This window comes from Tigriopus californicus, chromosome 8, assembly GCF_007210705.1.
Source record: "Tigriopus californicus strain San Diego chromosome 8, Tcal_SD_v2.1, whole genome shotgun sequence".
Lineage (NCBI taxonomy): Eukaryota > Metazoa > Arthropoda > Copepoda > Harpacticoida > Harpacticidae > Tigriopus > Tigriopus californicus.
In genome coordinates this window covers 14,002,941-14,010,099 of record NC_081447.1, presented here as the reverse complement: position 1 = coordinate 14,010,099, position 7,159 = coordinate 14,002,941, and the positions used below count along the sequence as shown (strand labels likewise).

At 46.8% G+C, this 7,159-nt stretch overlaps 1 protein-coding gene across 1 annotated transcript in view; it reads right to left on the bottom strand.

Moving 5' to 3' along the window:
• The window catches only part of LOC131884612 (uncharacterized), a 9,169-nt gene extending 2,047 nt beyond the window's left edge, over positions 1 to 7,122 (bottom strand). Inside the window, exon 1 of the mRNA XM_059232447.1 lies at positions 7,033 to 7,122. The gene's annotated coding sequence lies outside the window, so the exon portion shown is untranslated. The remainder of the gene's footprint in view (positions 1 to 7,032) is intronic.
• Positions 7,123 to 7,159: the final 37 nt, after the last annotated feature.

Sequence of the window (7,159 nt, the reverse complement as noted above, 5' to 3'; positions counted from 1 at the left end):
AAGGTTTACTTGACTTGCCCTATTGTTGAGGAAATCTGGCACATCCGCTTGATGGATTTTTTTGCTTTTCCTGTATAAGTTGATTTAATTTGCCCTGGTATAAAATATCTTGCATAAGTTTGGCCACACCATTTTCCCCTCAAGTGTCTGTGTACAAACCGTACAAACCCAAGTTGGGGCAAGTTCCTACTTGGGCAAGTAAAGCACCGGACTACTTGCCCTGTCGGTGCTTGCTTCACATCAATAGATGGCGGTGGTACTTTTTTAAACTTAACCTAACATAATCAAACCTAACCTAACCTTACCTAACCTAACCCAACCTAACCTAACACGATATTAACAACCCTCAAAGTCCTTCCCTAAACTTTTTATCATTTGGCCACATATTTAAAAATGAGCACCGCCAACTAATCGGTGGAGAATAAAGTTTATCAAGAAAGAGTGAGCAGTACACCTGCATATGCGCATGTGCATGCAATACAAGTACACACCATCTCCCCTCACAGATGGAAGTATCTTCTTTCTCAGAAGTATTGGGGAAGAAAAAGAATCGCTGGATTAGCTGAATTAGTAAGATATGCTCAACAAGTCGCTTCTTTAAAAACTGGACAACTCATTTCTTCAACACGTAAGTGGAGTTAGCCAGTAAGGTATCAAATGTCTTCCTAGGCAATAATTGACGAAACATGATGATGACTCAAGATGTAGAAAAAGTTGATAAGAAGACTAGTATTTTGATTGGAACAATCCACGTCCAAGGAATTGGAAGCCATGGTTGGCAATTGCAAAAGTAAAAGGGCAAGAGAGGTTGGGTATCCTCCACAGTACAAGGGGGGCATCATCCACGATTCACGGTGGGCTTCATCCAAAAAACAGGATGGGCATTCTCCACAATATAGGGTGGGCAATCTCCACAATACAGTGTGGGCATCATCCACAATACATGATAGGCATCATCCACAATGCACGGTGGGCATTCTCCATGATAAAGGGCGGGCATCATCACCAATAAAGGGTGGGCATTCTCCACGATAAAGGGCGGGCATCATCAACAATAAAGGGTGGGCATCATCCACAAATCAGGGTGGGGCTGAAGGGCACCAAACTTGGAGGGCTACAGGCCACACGCAGAGGGTCGGGCCGGACAAGTCCACAAATGGCGTGCCAGGTTTTCCTCACCAAGGGGATGCGCTCGTCTGCAAAAGGCGGTCCTTGGCTTGGAAACTTGATGTCCCTGAAGGTCCATAAGTGCAGATTTGCAATATATGGTCGTAAACAGAGGGCAACAAGTCGGACCCTGCCGATTGCGCCATGTTATGTCCCTAAGGACACACCCCTAATCCAATATACACAGAGGGTTGTATCTTCACGTCCGTTCTGTTCAAGATCAAGATTAGGAGAGAGAAAGACAGAGACAGAGAGAGAGAGAGAGAGAGAGAGAGCAATAGAGAAAGAGTGCGCAGGACAGCTGCATATGCGCATGTGCATGCAATACAAGTACACACCAAGTCCCTAACTTCTTTCCTCCAGCCTGATGGTGAGGGGCTTGGTTTTGCATAGAAAATGTGTCCATGCATTACTGGCATATTGGGGGGCACGTGCAGGTATCGTTTGAGGAACTTGGTGAAGGTGGCATTGGCGGATTTGAGGGCGGATTGGGCGAAGTTTGGAAGCCAAAGGTGAAGGCCCTAAAGGATAATTGGAGAGATGTAGGTCCGTCCGGAAGAGTTGAAGAACTATTGGAAAGGGGAGATTCTTGATAGGAAGTCTATTGTACATGTATCCGACCCTGGTCCTGGCTTTGGCTATTGATGATTTGAGATGGTTGGTGATGGAGAGTTCAGCGGGGAATGTGAAACCGACATAATTAAAATTATTGACGATTTCAATTGGACTATGGTGGATATGGGAGGAGGTGGGAGGGAGACGACCTTTATGGAAAACCATGGCTTTCATCTTGATGTTATTGACTTGAAGGCTGTTCTCTTGGCATAAACTGTGGAGTGCATTGATGGTATTTTGCAATTCCAGGGCTGAATCAGCCAAGAGAACCAGGTTGTCTGCATATTGGAGATATTGAACATTAACAGTAACATAGTTAATGGTGGGGCCTTGGTTTGTGAGGGCTTCGGGCACGTCAGATACATAGAGATTGATTAGAATTGGCGATATAGATCCCCCTTCAGAAGGCCAAAGGAAGTGAAATAACAGGGGGATAGGTCCGCACCAGAGCAAATGGAGCATCTGAGTCCCGCATAGATGTTGGACAGCAGGACACAGATTGAACGTGGAACTCCCCACAGTTGGAGTTTGAGGAATAACTGCGTTTGGTCCACCTTGTCAAATGCTTTGGAGAAATCCACAAAGCATCCGTACACTCTCCTCTGATTGCTGATGTTGGAAGGCACAATTTTGTAGAGGAGAGTTGCTACCGTGGGAAGGAGATCCCTATCCTTGGCCAATCCGGAGAAGCGGGCAGCTAGTACGGAGGACATTATCTTCAAGAAGGGGTTCTCCAGGGCAATGGTCCGATGGTTGTCTGGAATGTCGCTGGGCCCTTTCTTATGGATGAAGATGATAGCTGACTCCATCCACTCTGGTGGGAGGGAAGAAGAATGGAGGGCAAGGCTGAAGAGGTCTTGGAGGAGTGGCTGGGCTTGGGTCCAGAGACGTGAAAGTTGGAAAGGAGGGACCCCTGATGTTGAGGGGGCTTTGCTCTTCATCTTCTTGAAGGCCACGTCCATCTTGGGATCCGTAAAGGGCTGCAAAAGGGAATGGTGTTCTTCTGGGCTGCCCCGGACCTCCTCTACTACTGTTTCCGATGTTGATGCAAACAGTTCTTGACAATGGAGGAGGAATTTACTCATGGGAATCTCCGAGTTAGTGGCGGGCTTTTTGGCACGTTTGTATAAGCCCGCCACCCTGGACAAGGCTGATGAAGAGAGTAGGTTCTCTACTTCCAACCCTTGGTGGGCTGATTTGGCGCTGCGCAGAGGCTTGTGATATGCAATTCTTGCTATAACATTGCTTTTAAGTCTCTGGTGTTTGGCTTGTTTTGGCATTTCGCAGTTTTTGGAGCATTTGACCCCTCAGCTCATGATGGTAGGGGCTGAACCACGGGGGCTTCGGTCCTCCTCTCCGCCTCTGCACTGAGGAGGACTCTTTAAATGCTCGCAAAATGCCTTGGGCCACTGCAGGTGGATTGGTCACAATCGTCACAATCCTGGTGTTGATGGATTGCTGCAGGGCCTCAAGTTGAGCCGCGTACTTCTGCATATTGACCACACACCTCTCATTTTGAGTCATGCCCAAATGATGGAAATTTCTGGGCATCTTGAAGGTGACTGAAATCAGGAGGTGATCAGAAACGGCCAGTGGATGGACGAAACTGGCCTGAGATGGAATATTTTTTTATATGAAAATGTGGTCAAGTACAGTAGTGCCCCGGGAGTAGGTGTGTGTTGGGACTCCCAGGTCGGAGCGCAGAGTAATTCTCCATTGGCTCAGGATCTGGACGAGCTTGGAGAATTCACTTGATTTGATTTGATTTGAATGTATTTATAAGTACAAGTACTTTTAAGGTCATCTTTGGTACATGGTACACATATCAGTCTTGGATTAATAACTAGTGCATGAAAATGGAAACAACATATCACAGGGGATAACTGGGCAGCGACTGATTGATGGCGGATTTGAAAGACCTAATTTTTTATCAGTTCGAGATTCAACGGGGAGAGCATTATACAGTCTGACAGCATTAGTAAAAAAATGATTGCCCCGCGCAGGAGGCCGAAGTTCACGTCGGACTGTACTTTTGGTGGCTATGGGAGAACCAACCACAGGCAGAAAAGACTTATCTGTTCCTTTCATTCGATCATTGAGAATCTTCCAAACTTCCACCAAAGAGCTCTGAATTGCTATTTGGTTCAATGAATGGAAGCCATTGTCGGAGAAGAGTTGCTCGATTCTAATATGGTTGTGTCTTGTTTTTCCTGATAAGAAGCGCATTACATCATTAAGAGCAATCTGGAGTCGATTTTGAGAGGTATTGAGTGGGTCATGTTCAGTGAAACGCACATGTAGATAGATTGCCGAGCAGTAACGGATTTTCCCATAGATCAGACCATGGACCACGTCCGTCATGGAGCTTCTCGGAACCTCGTTATGTAGAATTTTTAGAATACCCAATGTACGATACACTTCCTTCGTGAGATAAGCAATATGTTTGTCGAAAGTGAGATTGGATTGGAACGTCAATCCTAGGATTTTGAGAGCTTCTTGCTCTCCCACCTGAGCACCACCGAGTTCTACGCACATTGGACCGGTTTNNAAAAAAGCGTTCGGAGAGGAGGTTGTCGCCGGGTTTGTGAAAGATTGGTTGGTTGGTGGTGTGGTGGTCGCCGTCCATTAGTATCCTGTCATTGTCTGCGGGCCACCTTTCGAATCCTCGGCAAACCAAGTGGATCAGTGACAATGAATATCTTGGTGGAGTCGTCGTTGTCGTCGTTGAGGGCTCGAGCCTCGTCGTGTAAGGTGGTCAAGCGATCTCTCTGTGCTTTTGTGATGTCGTTTGTCACCTTTAGGTTCTTGTCGACCCCTTTCAGCTTGTCATTCCGCTTTGTCTTTGACCACGCTTTGATGATGCTTGCGGGATCTATTCCCAGCTTTAGTTTGACGATGATTGGCCTTGGTCGCTCGGACTTCTTGCCAACCCTCCACGACGAGTCCACGTGGCTGGCGTCCATCCCTGCGTTGTCAAGAACCTTCCTCACGACTGCCTCATCGTCATCTCCATTGTCTGCTGCGCCCTTAATGACAAAATTATGCTTTCGTCTTTCCCTCCTTTGTAGCTCCTCGATCGTCTCACTCAGCTCTCCAGATCCTTTGGTTTCATTGTTGGGAAGGTTGGAGGTGTCCCCGCTCGGTTGATCTATCTTTTTACTCAAAGTTTCATGCTTTTCTTGCAGTTCAGCCTCTCGACGTCCCAGATCCGTTGTAATACTTAACAAGGCACTGTAGCCTCGTACACAGTCAGGGCACAGCTCCGGATATCCGCGTTCTTTCAGCTTTTTGAGTTTGTGGGGGTGTTGGACGCGTTGGCTCAACGTTTTGCGTTCTTGACCAAGATTTCTTATGTACTATGACCATGCAAATAACGACATTAATTTCAGGGATTTGGGAGAATAAAGACTTATTGAATCACCATCGTCTTCACTCGCTTCAATACTCTTTAATGGTGACCCTGACGTGATTCTGACTGAACACATCTCGAACACAAGTCCCTTTTTCCTTATTACCAATCCGAAACAGATCGTCCTAATCCAATATGGCAAATTCAGAAGAAAACCCATCCGTCTGCTCTGTTTCTCTGAAGTTACCAAGCTTTTGGCCTCACGACCCCGCTCTTTGGTTCCAACAGGTGGAGGCCCAATTTACAACCAGAAACATCACACAACAGAAGACCAAATTCAATCATGTTGTCGGTTCTTTAGCCCTGGAGACAGCCACGGAAGTTAGTGACATCATATTTGACGTGCCAACGATTGATCCTTACAAAGTTCTTAAAGAACGCCTGATATCAAGAACATCTTTGTCCCAAGCTCAACGGATGCAGAAGCTTCTCGCGCTGCAGCCACTTGGAGACTTGCGCCCGTCCCAACTTCTCCAACGAATGGAACAATTGGCCAACAAGACACTGCTTGATCCATTGTATGTGGAACTCTTTTTGTCACGACTTCCGGAACCAATCCGTCTCATTTTTGGAGCCCAACCCGGCAAAACTCTTCACGAATTGGCAGAGATGGCCCATACACTTAGGGCTACAACACTAAACGAACCTGTGGTCCCAAATTTCGGGCGATGAAATCCACGCACTTCGCCAAGAAGTGGCTGCACTTCGCCGGCAAGTCAATGAAAGAAAGCCATCTGGGACTCAAGCATCCGGTTCTCTTTGCTGGTATCACGCGAAGTTTGGAAATTCGGCCAAGACATGCAAGCCACCATGCTCACGATCGGGAAACGGCTCCCTCAATCTGTATGGGCGACCAACGGATCAAGCAACTGTAACAGTCGCCTCTTTTTGTACACGATTGCTCCACAGGCCAACGCTATTTGGTCGACTCTGGGGCGGAAGTTAGCGTTTTGCCGGCAACACCTGCTGACCGACTTTCGTGCAAGAGGAGCCTGTCTCTCAGCGCTGCAAATGGAACTAGAATTGCTACTTTTGGTTCCAAGCAAACCTGTCTCAATTTTGGTTTCAATAAGACATTTCCATGTTCCTTTATTTTGGCTGACGTCAGGTATCCTATAGTGGGAGCTGATTTTCTCTGCGAACATGGACTTCTCATCGACTTGAGGAATCATCGTCTTTTTGAGGCCAGCACATGCAACAGTGTCATTACAGGACTGTCACAATTGAAAGCGCCAACGATAAATTTCCTCAACTGGCCAGTCTCAAAGTTCATGTCCATATAGCACTCGTTTCCCTCTCTGACCTCGACCCATCTCACTGAGTGCAAACCGCAGCATTCCGTGAAACATCGTATCATCACCAATGGGAGGCCAGTCTTTGCAAAAGCTCGGGGACTAGCACCTGATAGGCTCAAATTAGCAAAAAGAGAATTATCTGCCTTGCAGGAGCTTGGAGTACTTCAACCATCATTAAGCAACTGGTCATCCCCCTTACATATGGTTCCCAAAAAGATGGGTGGCTGGCGTCCTTGTGGCGACTATCGGGCCCTCAATGCAATTACCACTCCAGACAGGTACCCCCATACCACATATCCAAGACTTTGCAGCCACACTTCGAGGAAACAAAGTTTTCTCGAAGATTGATCTGGTTCGGGCCTATAATCAAATTCCTGTGTATCCAGATGACGTTCCTAAAACTGCCGGCCATTATAACACCTTTTGGTCTTTTTGAATATCTTTGGATGCCATTTGGTCTTTGCAACGCTGCTCAAACGTTCCAGAGGTTCATGGATGAAGTATGTTGTGACCTAACCTTTGTTTACACGTATCTAGATGACTTACTGGTCGCCAGCTCAAATGATGAGGAGCATAAGAGTCACCTCAAGCAGCTTTTCAAATGATTAGTTGAGTATGGCCTCATCGTTAATCCCGATAAATGTGAGCTTGGGGTTTCCGAGCTGGAATTCCT